We start from the raw sequence: 13,469 nt of genomic DNA, 5'->3' as shown, positions 1-13,469 counted from the left end.
TAAAAGTATGGGAGGGCGGAAAATTTTTTGATTCTCATTCAATCCCGAACAACGTCGGGTCCCCCTGCTAATACAACAATAATACAAAAGACTGCATAAAAAAAGAGTGAGGAAACTGTTGTATGAGCACGTGCTCCAAAAACGCACAAAAAAATCTTTCATTTGAACATGATTCTTGTCTCAGTAACTCTTATCCTCAGATAGCACTTGGCCTTAGTATGTGGTGACCCCAATAGTAAAAAAAAAAAAAAAAAAGTACAAATAGAAGTAGTCTATTTGGTTTATACAATAAAGAGACGATAGAAGTAGCCCATCGTTTTTTTTATAACACTCTCTTTATGAACGTGAAATAACAGGATTGTTTCTTAACCGACCACAACATGATCGTTTTCAAATTTAATGTAAACAAATACCTGTTGGATCGTCCGCTTGGTTAATCAATTTCTCTTACGGAATGTTCTAGTGTTCCTATTTACAATGACTCCCCAAGGGACAAAGTTAGACACCAGGGTCGTTTTTTAACGTGGAGAAAAGGAGCAAAAATAAAAAAAATTGTCTCAGTCGTGCAGGATTTTCTCCTCCACTGAGAGAGAACACGAAATTGAAGTGCAGCATAGTGTTGGGACAATTAATTGGAATCGGAAAAAATCAGAACTTTTAGAGGTATCAGAAACAGTATTGGACTCGGAAAAATGTGAGCTTATTTCTCGATGCCAAAAAACGATTCTTTTAATTGTCTTTTTTTTATTTATTTGATTTTGTTTTAAGTAAAAATTTCCTATTGTTGGTGGTAAAGCTAAAATAATAAATATTTATTGATTTTAAACCACGAGTCGAACTAAAATCTATAGATTATCCCCCACGAGTGTATTTTTACGCTTGGGAAAATATCTGCACATTTAATGTGTGTTTTTACGGTAATCGGGGGAAAAATATCAACGACAGTGAGTTAAATATTCACAGTTTTATAAAGAATCGGAATCAGAAATTGTATCGGAATCGGGAAAGATATTAGGATCGTCGCATTGCCTATTCCACCCATTGTTTTCAATTCTTTCATCGTCCAACACTGACAATTTACATAACCCTTATCTCAGAGTTTGCCTAACATGTGAGATGGAGGGTTATCAGCCAAGTAGATATAACAAAAGCCATCAGTGATGGACGAAATCTTCTTCATGCACATGAACCAGCAGTCCAACAACTGAAGTCAAGGAGAAGCTTTCTCGGCCTTGTCAAGCCTCCTAACAATATCTCAGAGAGAGACCAGGCTACATCAGTGAACCAGACAGCTAGAGAATGGTCCTCCTCTTACTGAAATGAGAATCTCCCATTCTGAGACCATCTTTCCTGCTTTAGAAGCATTCTGGCTCCAGTGGAAAAGACTCAATTACGTGAAGGCAGGAAAGGAGCTACAAAACTGACCCAACCACCTGAAGATGTGGAGAGGAGAACCATACGATGCAACATTACGTTGTCTGCCCTCTATTGCCCAACTAGTGCGGCTTGAATAATCTTGCAGAATAAAACAATAATACAAAGGACTGCGTAAAAAAAAAAAAAAAAAAAAAAAAAAAAAGAGTGAAACTGTTGTACGGGTGTTGTGTCAATATGCTTATGTTCAAGTTCAGTGCAGAGAGGTCGAAAGGTTAAGACTGACAGGCTTCAAACTCATTGACAATGCATTGCACCTGCATGCTAGCAGGGGCCACGAGACAGGTTAGTGCATTTTGAGTGCGAACCAGTTAATGGGATGCTACCAACCCACACATACCTCAATATATAAGGGTGATACAGGTACGTTTTGGTGGAAATCGCAGTCAGACAGTTGTTTAGTCTAGTAAATAAATAAATGGCTTTCATTAAGATTGGCATTTCTTTGTTTATAAAGCCATTTTGCAGAAGTGTCGTCAGACAAATTTTAAGGTACGGATGACCAACACTGTATATGATGTTTTATATATATATATATATATATATATATATATATATATATATATATATATATATATATATATAATTTTTGTTTGACGTGGAAACAAATTTATCAATACCCGAGGTTTGATTAAAAGAAAGAAAAAAAAAAAACAATTCATAAAAATATTTTTATTATATATAATTTTCTTATAAAAGTTCAAATAAAAACTGTTTGAATAAAACTTCTATTTTTATATTTGCTTTTAAAAACTAATTCATTATATACATGTTGGTCATTAGTACCTTTCTGAGGCGCTGGATTTCCCCCACATTAAAAACCGACCTTGTGTCTAACTCTGCCCTCGCGGGGAGGCTAGTAAATATCAACAAGAACTTGGCCGCGAGGAGGTCGCAAAGAGAAAAAACTCCATCTCGTCGACATATAAACCAAGCATCGTTAAAAGAAAGCGTGAACCTCTCGTGGTTCACGTGTTTCAGGTCGATGTTTGATTGCTGACAAGGCAACGTGCATGCAAGGTTGAACACAGAGATTTAAAAAGAAGGGGGGGGGAAACGAACTGGTTGTTCGGCAACTATTGACATTGCTTATCACTGATTCGGGTCGAGATCATAAAAATGTCCAGGTTTTGCCCAGGAGGTCATCTCAGCCATTACTGTTTCTTTTGGTCACTGTCCAGAATTCCCCTTACATAAAAAAAAAACGAAAAAGAAAAATCTATATCATGCAAGTACCCGCGACAGAAAGAAAATAACGTACACCAAAACTTCGCGTAAAGTGATCAAGTAGTTTTATTTATATCCTGGATATGCCCGGCGTTGCTCGGTAGTAAACGTAACGTTCAATTCCTTAAAAATAAATAAATAAAAACAAAGAAACTGAAACATGTGCAGGCGAATATTATTTTTTTCAAAACAGTTCACTTCTTGTAAGTAAAAAAAAAATACTCAAGCTGAGATCGAAACCAAAACCTAAAGGACAGTGAATCAAGTATGATAACCATTAGACCAGCTTGTCATGATCTTTAAAAAGTATTTTCAAACCTCGTGAAACTGTTGACAAACGCATAAAAATCCGATGAACTCCAAGCGCAAACTTTTTCAATTTCGACTCTTTAGCAGCCAGTTTTTTTTGTTTTTTTTTTTTCTGGATGAAAACCGATTAAAGTTTTCCACATGTCTGAATACCCTATATACCAAATTTTAAGCCTGTAAATAAAACATTCGTTGAGTATATAGGTTGAGTTGTCCCAACACACATCCTCATTTTTATAGATACATAAAAAAAGAAAACATTTTAAAGCGAATTTGGGTTTTTGCAATGCTCCCCTTTCCTATATTAAGAATGGTTTTCTTAAATTTTGCAAATTTTAGTTATGTAGAGTTATCTCCCTTTTTCCTTCAAAATGTTTACACAATGAAGTCGCAGGGTCGTCGCTCATAGTTTGTCCATACAGTCGATTTTTATTAATTTAAAAATAAAACTTTGCACATTTATATCAGATCTACCTCTGCATTCCATGTTTAAAAAGGATGTATCCTCTATAGTACCTATTTACTATGCCTCCCCACGGGACAGAGTTAGACACCAGGGTCGTTTTTTAACGTGGAGAAAAGGTACAAAAATAAAAATTGTCTCAGTCGTGAAGGATTTCTCCTCCACCGAAAGAGAATAAGAAATAGAAGTGCAGCATCTGAAGAACAGATACTACACTTTGATCTTGACCAAAAGGCCAAGATAGTATCAAACCTGACAGAATAGTTAATTGTAGGTATAGACAGTTTTATACCCTCAAAAAAATTCATGCAAAAACCTAACATCCAGCCGTGGTTCTCTCCGGAATGTGCTGCTGCCATTGCGCATAGAAATCACTTTTTCCATTGCTACCAATGTAATAGATGTACTGAGACTAAAGCCGCTTTCAGAACTACCAGCAACCACTGTAAAAAAGTAATAAAGAACGCAAGAGAGTTGTATGGTCAGTCCGTCAAGTCCAAAGTAGCTGAGCAGCGGCTTGGTTCCCACCAGCTTTGGCAAATAGCAAACAGAATCCTGAACAGAAGCGTGTGCTCTATCGCAACTCTCATAAATGAGCCTGGTTAATCTCGTCAGCATCAGACAAAGCCAAACTCTTTGCCAAGAACTTTGCAGCTAATTCTAACCTTTGCGACCAAGGCTGCCAACCTCCAATATTTCCTCCTGTATCAGAAAACATGCTAGGGGGAAACAGCTCCACTTGTCGAAATTGAGTAGCAATAAGGAAATATTTCCACATTGATCAAAGCTTATTGCTTTTGGACATTTCCGCCGATATACAGAAAATACCGCCAGAATTAGTGTCGCTTTTATTATAGGAAAAAGACTAATCCACTTGCGGCGAGCGACAAATGTTGAATATTCATCTTCCCAAAGTCGAGCAAATTAAATAGACAGGCGAGCTCCGTTGTTAACTGAGATATTACGATTTACATGTGATATAAAAAGTTTTAAAAAGTTGTTAGGCGACCGACTGCTTCTCTGAAAAAAAGCCTTTTGTAGACATACAGAAAAAGCGAACACACATGCATACATTTTCGCTTTTATATTTATAGATTATTTTCCAGCACATATTTTTATATATTCAAAATCCCTAAACCTACTAAAAGACAGAACTAACAAGCACTTAGATATATTGGGGGGGGGATCCTTCAAGATGAGTAATTTGTGTATTTATTTTATTTATTTATGGGCTGTTATCTTCATCTTAGTTGCTGTTTCACCACACATCAGCTACAGTGGAGCAGTGGATAAAAGTGTTGAGTCGCTACGGTTCCAGGTGAGCATTGTCTGAAGAATGCGGTTTCAATCCTACCCAAAGCAGGCCAGAGGATTAGTTTGCCAAAACGTGGTGAGGCAACAACAACAACAACTATAGAAGACCGTAATTACTTGGGATACAGTTACAAGACTCAGTATCCCTATCCCGTCGCGGTTATCACCTGAAGAAGGCCAGAGAACGAGTTGGCCGAAACGTGGTGAAACAACAACAATTATGAAGATGGAGACAACAGTCCGCAAATAAAATAAATAACAAGTACGTATAACCAGAATATTTATCAACACGGCACGTATACATTTTTTTTTTTATTCATTTGTACCTTTAACACGAACCTTAATGGTTCTTAAAATGCGGGAACAATTTTTGTCAATGGTGTGTATGACGATGAATTCACACAGAATGAAGGAATGTTACAACTTTGTCAAACGATGCCTGACAATTTCGAAATGTTTCAATGGGTTACCAAGTATTGGTTAACTTTATTTTTTTTTTTTATTGTTTCTCATCAATTTGTTCAAGCTTACCCATTAACTCATAATATTCCAACCGAGAGATCTTTTTTTTTTTTAATTCTGACCGTCCGTTTAAGTGCAATTGTTTGAATCTCTCTTGCACTTTGTTCACTGAGTATATTTGCCAGGTAGTTTTTTAATTCTTTTTCATGAGTCCAGTTGCTGGAATGATAGTTTTCTTTTTCATGGCATACATCATATCTTGATATTTCGTTATCTTTTCCTTCATCAGCTCTGCTTATCATCGGAGACACTAACTTCTACTAAGGTTTCTTCTTTCCTCCTCATATCACTATGTCAGGAGGTTTTATGACTCCGTTTTCTAGGTACGTACCTGTAAGGAATTGGATAGTAATATAGCCAATTCTATGACACGTAACGTCTGTAATCTACTATGTACATTACAACGTAATTCACGGTCCGATGATGAATGGAGATGGTCCTGTACCAAAGATGGAAGATACTGAAGCGGTGAAAATCTCGTGGGGGAGGGGGGAGGAATGAAATTATCGCTAGAAATCCACAGAATAAAATAATTAAAACTAAGTGTTGCAATTGTTAAAACAAAACCAGAAATTTTTCACCGTTCACCAATAACATCCAGTGTGAATACACCTGAAGAAGGTCGGAGGTTACATCGACCGAAACGTTGTAGAAAAGATAACCAAGATGAGAACAATAGTCCAAACGATCCAAATAATGCAAAAAGTAATTATCAATCCTTATCTCAAAAATACACAAACATACTTGGCCTTCGGGACAAGATCACATCATAGTATCTGTTCTTCAGATGCTGCACTTCAATTTCTTGTTCTCTGTCAGTGGAGAAGTCCTTCACGACTGAGACAATTTTTATTTTTGTTCCTTTTCTCCACATTAAAAAACGACCCTGGGGTCTAACTCTGTCCCGTGGGGAGGCATTGTAAATAGGAACATCATATTAAAAAAAAAAAAAAAAAGAATGAAAAACAGAATAAACCCGGATTCATTAAAAAAAAATAGAAATAGGCTTGGCGCTATTTTCACCATTTAATAATAACATCCAGTGTGAATGCACCTGAAGACGGTCGGAGGTTACATCGGCCGAAACGTTGTGGAAAAAAACAACAAAGCTGAGAATAATAGTCTAAATAATCCAAAAAATCGAAAAGTTTCGTTTTATTTCGTTCTCTATATACTAATACGGTAGTGCCTTTAACGTGCGCGCGTGCGTCACGGTTTCCAGATTATAAATTATGCGATCGGGAGATCCTATTTATTAAAAAGCAGGTTAGAAGGTGATACTATACTAATGAACATTAAATTAGTATATAGATACGCAATTTTGATGTTCGTAGTATGTTTTCACCTTCTTTCCCCCTTTTTAATAAATAAGATCTCCCGATCACCAAAAACATAATGTAAAAAATAAAATTTAAATAAAAAATATGTTGCTTTGGGATCATATGTGAAACTAAAATATAACTTCTTGGTTTTCTTGCTAGGATCCAAGGATAGTATTTGTTCTGTCTAAATATGATATGATGATATTGTGGGGTTTCTGTTCACGCCGGATGTCCATACAATGAAAATGTGTCACAGACTCGAATAAGGATATTGGAGATAAACCGTAATAACCAGATATATATTTTGACACTACAGTAACCAGATTACTTAGATAAATGCTTTTACAGTTTTAACAAAAGGGCTACAATAATATCGCGGGGGTCTCCATTCACGCTGAGCGTCTACAGAATGCCCTGCAGCAATATATTATTACTAGGGCTATGACAAGAGAATATTCTTATTATTGTGACTCGAGTATATATCCGACACAGTTAAAGATGCGGCTGTAGAAATTTCCACAGGCCTTGCTAGTTTAGTTCAATTTTTCAACTACAATTCCATGATTTCATCCTGAAAGCAGCTTCCGCTTTTTTAATACAACTTTGAGGCGAACTATTTCTTTTTTTTTTTTTTTTTTTTTTAACGCGGAAGCGAATAGATAATTAGTCAAGATGACCCAAATTTTGTGTTTTTGGAATACCATGAGTCAAAGTCGGATCCTTATACCTTTTCATTTCGCAACCCTGGTATTTACTCGCGCCCCGTACATTTAAACCTTGGCCTTATGACTAAGAACAAAGTATAGTATCTGTTCTGGTGCTTCAGTTAGGCTATTCTGCCTTTATTTAAGAAGCCCTTTTTAGACTGAAACAGTTCTTATGTTTATTTCAATCCAGAGTGCCTCTTGAAGGAGCTCGATTTCTTCACTTTAAAAAACGACCTTGTGACTAACTTTGATCTCATGGGGAGGCAATTAAATAGCAACGCAAACATGTCAAGGTTTGAATTCGAACACCAAAAATGAAAATGTAAGCGAAGAGGAGGGGAGGGGACAAATTAATTTTGACAGTCGATAAAAAAACATTTTGGAAATAAGCGCCAAAAAGTAATCTTATTTTATTAGGATTAATCCTAATAATTTAAGTACTCAGCAAAACAGTCTGGAGTCCAAAAATTACATCAACAGTGAATCTCTACTACATGAGGTAAAAAAAAAAAGTAAAAAAAAAAGAAATAGAAAGAAAAGGAAAAAGTTAAACGAAAAAGACAAAAAAGACAAAGAAAAAGACAAAAGAAAGAAAAAGACAAAAGAAAGAAAAAGGCAAAAGAAAGAAAAAGACAAAAGAAAGAAAAAGACAAAAGAAAGAAAAAGGCAAAAGAAAGCTTCAGCCTCTGTCCCATCGACGCAATGTAGCATCCCTCTGCCTGTTCTACCAGTACTTTAACAGTGAATGCTCTGACGAACTGCAAGCACTTGTACCCCCTCGACGTAAATACCCCCAACAAACCTGACACGCAACAAAATCCCACCCCTCCACAGTTAAAATCCCTAGATGTAAGAGAGCCTTCTACTCCAGTAGTTTCTTCCCCAGAACCGCTAGACTTTGGAATTCCTTTCCGGGTTCCTGTTTCCCCAACTGTACTGACATGCAGAAGTTCAAGTATAACGTAAACCGACATCTTGCTGCCCAACTCCCCATATAGTACCCCTGCAGCTTATGTCCCTGATAGTAGCCCCCCCCCCTACATCAAAGTGGCAATGTGCCTTACTTGGGGTGAAAATGTAATTTTAAAAAAAAAGGGGGGGAATAAAAAATTAAAAGGAAGCAAAAGGAAAGGAATAGAAAGGAAAAAGAAAAAAAAGAAAAACAAAGAAGAAAACATTTTCTCGAAATTCTAGTTTCCATTTTCTTCAATAAATAATTTTCTACTTTATCGATTTTCGTCATTTTTGGATATAATCATCTTAAAAAAATAGGAGGATACCATTGTTTTCATGTGAAATTCAGTATTACGATTCCAGAAATTTCGTTCTGATAGTGTAGAAGCGTCAACATCTGTTATAACAGTTTTCCGGTGAATTGAAGAGAGGACCGTTAATGCTTTTTCGTCCTCTTCATTAACTCAAATGCTTGAGATGTAAAAAAAAAAAAGAACTTTTATGGAATATTCGAATATTCGTATGCATCTCAAATATAGATCGAGTAAGGAACCCCTTAATTTCTTATGGACTTCAACTGAAGTAAAATTAAACAAAACACAAACAGGGAGAAGCAGGGTTAATAAATAGGGGTCGACCTGACAAACTTAACTATTAGCAACATATAACAGGCATCTCTGGTAGCAGAATGGTACCAAATTAAAATGATCTCATGGGGAGGCAATTAAAAAACGTACACAATCGAAAAATGATCTCAAATCCACCGTCTTGCCTTTTCTTTGTACATTATAAATTTATTATATTTCTTAAGAAAATTTTCTTTCTTATTTTCATTTATCTATCTATAAATATAAAAGCGAAAATGTATGTATGTGTGTGTGTTCGCTTTTTCTGTATGTCTACAAAAGGCTTCTTTCAGAGAAGCGGTCGCTCGCTTCACAACTTTTTAAAACTTTTTATTTCACATATAAATCGTAATATCTCACAGTTAACAACGAAGCTCGCCTGTCTATTTAATTTGCTCGATTTCGGGAAGATAAATATTCAACATTTGTCGCTCGCCGCATGTGGGTTAGTCTTTTTCCTATAACATCTTGGGGGGGGGAAGAAAAAGCGTTCAGCAGTAAATGAAATCTCGCAGTCAAACTTGACCTTATTAACTCATTAAAACGGGCACCTGCTAAATCCAAGTAATTAAATAAATTCTAACGTGTTTCCATTAGCATGTCGCGGTGGGGCAATGGTTAACGTCGCACGTTTTTGTTTTTTTCACACTTTAATTTACAACTTTGCCTCAAGGGTTCGGGTTCGATCCTCATACTTACTTTTTTTTTAACCCACCCCCCCACCCTCCGAGTTTCCACACACACCTCCAAACACCCGGGCAACGCCGGGTACCCCTCGCTAGTCTAATATATAAAGGGAATCCGTTTGCGTGTTTATATGTCTAGTTAAAAATCTAAAACTACTAACCAAAGATCCACGATGTTTATATTTTCTTGATCAGCGTTGCTCTGGATGTATAATAGCTAAAACTTAGAAACAGAAAATATTTGTTCTTTGAGAGTCAACTGATCCTAGTTTTTGCTGGTGGCTAGGTATTTTTTGCTGAAGTTTCTGTATAACTATTGTCCTGAGCAATGCCAAGTGGCACAACTAGTTAAAAAAAACGAGAGTGGAAAACAATTTTGTTTTTAGTTATTGTTGAACACCTTGATATTACACTTAAGTTAAAGATGGTTATGTTGGACAATGAAAGAAAAGGTCGACTATGGATTTAAGACCATTAAATTAAAACGATATTTAAACACGACTTATCTTTTTCAAGATCTGTGCATTGCAGTACTAGCAAGTGAAGCATGCATGGTCCCCCGTGAGTGCACAGTGAACAGCATTGTCACTCCCTCCCCCATTTAGCCCCAAAAGTCTCCAGGCGACGTCAAATCCTGGCGAAAATGAACAAACGGTACAGTTTTAGGCCTTAACATATGTAAATTTGAGTTCAGCACCATGCAAAAAAAAAAAATGACTAAGTCCATCATTTGCCCCCCTCCCACCACCATTTAGCCCCAAAAGTCCCCAAGGCCTTAACATATTTAAATTTGAGTTCAGCACCATGCAAAACTGCTAAATAGACATACTTAGAAAAATTTGGACAAATATGGTAAAATAGTCCCAAAAATGGAGTGTTTTTATTAGCCCTAAAAGAGCCCTTGAGCTACACCCAAGAGTTATTGTGAAGTATAGACAAACAAAATTATATAGAAATCAATTGTTACAACTTTTCAGAAAGTTTTATAAAAATCCAAGGCATCAATTTTTTTTAATAAGCACGAAAGTGTTAATTTTAGCCATTTTAACCCGAAAGACACCCTTATACAATAAAGTTCTGTAAATTTTAAAGTAAATCTGTTCAGCTGTTTCGGGGTCTATAAGGAACAAACTCACACACAGACAGACAAAGTTGCATTTATATAATTGTAGATAGATAGAGATAAAGTGGAACCTCTAGATACGAAATTAATTGGTTTCGGCTAGAATTTCGTATCCTGAAAGGCGTTTTTTACATGTAAATAGCCTAATCCGTTCCATGCTTTATGAAAACACGAATTAAATTTTATAATAAGGGTAATACTAGAATAAAATAAGAGCTTAAAATAAAGTCTGCATTTTTTTTTGGGGGGGGGGGCACAAGTGTTGGGATACTCGTTAAAGGGAGAGGGGCCACAGATCATCAAAGGTTGAGAAACACTGGGCTAGAATCAATGTAATGGCTTTGTTTACTTTCATTCTGGGAAACTAGGAAATTGTTTCAGCAATGAACCATGGCGTAACAGATCATGTGCTAGATAAAAATTCAATTCTAAGCGACTCTCTTCTGGAGGTTGAAGATCCAATCTTCAGTGCAGTCGATACTAAGAATAGAATTGAGGATTACTAAAGATTTCTACCAGGTCATGGCTGACGGAACACGAGCATCTTATCGCTGTGGATTAAATAAAATAAAAAATTCCGTGCAGAGTCTCAAGTTCAACAGAAAGATTCCCGGGTCTGCCAAGTTACACCTAAAGAAGGTTAAAGGTTAGACCAAAAACGCTGTGAGAATAACACTCATCTGAATAAACCAAATAATACAAACCAAATAATACAAACCAAATAATACAAACCTAGGAAGTGTCTAGCAAACCCATCATTGGCTGAATTAGATATGGTCCTGGGAGGTGACCCTAACAGGCATTACACCTTACTTCAAGTGAGAGTACTGCCAATCACCTCCATTCTTGGCTATTTCTCTACCTGACTAGAGTTCCCTCTCAGGGAAGCTAGTTTCCGTCATCTTCTGCTATTCTGTCACACCATGGCCACATCCTGTTGTGTAAGGAGCATGTAAGATAATCAAAGTGTAGTATCCATTCTGTCTCAAGCTAAAAGGAGGCTAGAAATCTATGACAAAACAAAACAAAAAAAAAACACCTTGTTTAACTTGATCCTCATTAAACAGTTGGCGATCTAGCATATTTACTAATACAAGTGACTTCCGGTTTTAAAATTCGTTAGAAATAAACGGTGTTACTTAATTTAAAGACCTCTCTATATTGTGTTATATCATATTTCTGCAATATCATCTGCTGAATTCATATTCATGATGCTGTTTCATATTTGGACGAATGCACATTTTCTTTTCGTTACGTTTATTTTATTTTGTTTACTATATGTAAAAATAATTCATCTTGTTTTTAACTTTGTTAACAGTCATTCATTTTATTTACCGTTTATTTATTTAAAAAATAATAGTTTTTTTACTTTCAGTATTAATTATTTCTGTAAAAACATTTCTGTAAAGAAGCATTTAAAAGAATAAAAAAAAACAAAAAAACGCAAACATACAAGGTGCCTTAAATAATTTTCCAGACTTTTTTCGTATGGGCACTTTTATTGATAATACACACATGAAACTCGAGTCCTCTTTAAAGTAATGTCCTCCGGCTGCAATGCACTTGTTGTACTGCTCCAACAACTTCTGGAATGCCCCCATGGAAGTCCGCTTCTGAGCATGTCAATGACCCTTGTTATAGCCTTTTTCATCTCCTCAATTGTCTCATAACGACAGTCTCTAAGGTTTTCCTTGAACTTAGGGAATAACCAAAAGTCACAGGGAGCAAGGTCTGGACTATAGGGAGGGCGAGGAACTGTCTTGATGCCCATCTTGGTCAAATAGTCTGATTTTCTCTAAGCAATCTTGGGATAAACTTCATGCAAATCTTCCGCATCTTCAGTTCCTTGCGAATAATTGTGTGTACAGTTCCCACACTGATATCAAATCATTCAGTTATAGTCTCTATACACACAACGGTCCTTATTCATGAAAAAACATTATTTGGCCAATCAACTCTGGTGCTTTTACTTCCTTACTCCTCCCACACCTCTCATCATCCCTCAAACTCCCTGCCTTCCTTGAATCTCTTATGCCACTAAAAAAACTGATGTTCGATTCATGCAAGATGGCCCAAAAGCAGTCTGAAGCATTCCATGCGTTTTTGTGGTATTTTTTCTTTAAGTTTAAAACAGAATTTTATTGCATATCATTCTTCTAAAGTGTTCTCACGTCCAGATTGCATTTTTTGAAATTCACCAGCTGTGACAATCAGGCTTTAGTAGGGTGTATTCTAATTCCTGCTGTAACTGTTCATTTGAAACTGGAATCATAAAAATTGGTCAGTCATCTCATAAGATGTATAGCAATAACATACTGCATTTTCAAGAGTCTACGACAATTTTAAATGCGTGTGTAAAAAAAGTCTAGAAACTTATTGAAGGCACCTCATATTTATTACCATAAAATTAGTTTCCGCATATATGTGTTGGCCTACATTTTCATTGTGTTCTTCAGATTAAGTAACACTGTTTACTTCCGATCAGCTTCAAAACTGGAACTCGCTTGCTTCAGCAAATATGTCAGATCTTGATTTAATATTAGTGGTGTGTGTGTGTGTGTGTGTGTATATATATATATATATATATATATATATATATATATATATATATATATATATATATATATATATATATTACTTTAACGGCAACTCAGCATTCACCGTTAAAATGACGACTTTTGTGGGTTTTCTGATATGCTGAAAACGAATATCACATTTAAATTTGGGGTAGCCAAGTAGTTTTAGTCCCTTTATTATCAAATATAATCCATTATATTTTCAC

At 35.9% G+C, this 13,469-nt stretch overlaps 1 protein-coding gene and 1 pseudogene across 1 annotated transcript in view; both read right to left on the bottom strand.

Annotated features, from left to right (window-relative positions):
- The window catches only part of LOC145263089 (peripheral plasma membrane protein CASK-like), a 1,377,184-nt gene that overhangs the window by 1,333,103 nt on the left and 30,612 nt on the right, over positions 1–13,469 (bottom strand). The window lies entirely within an intron of this gene.
- Positions 3,548–3,680, bottom strand: LOC145263430 (U2 spliceosomal RNA; annotated as a pseudogene).

The sequence above is a fragment of the Euprymna scolopes genome, chromosome 38 (genome assembly GCF_053919585.1).
Source record: "Euprymna scolopes isolate OS-2025 chromosome 38, ASM5391958v1, whole genome shotgun sequence".
Taxonomy (NCBI): Eukaryota; Metazoa; Mollusca; class Cephalopoda; order Sepiida; family Sepiolidae; genus Euprymna; species Euprymna scolopes.
Note: the sequence above shows the minus strand (reverse complement) of the source record. Positions and strands in the feature narration are given on the sequence as shown.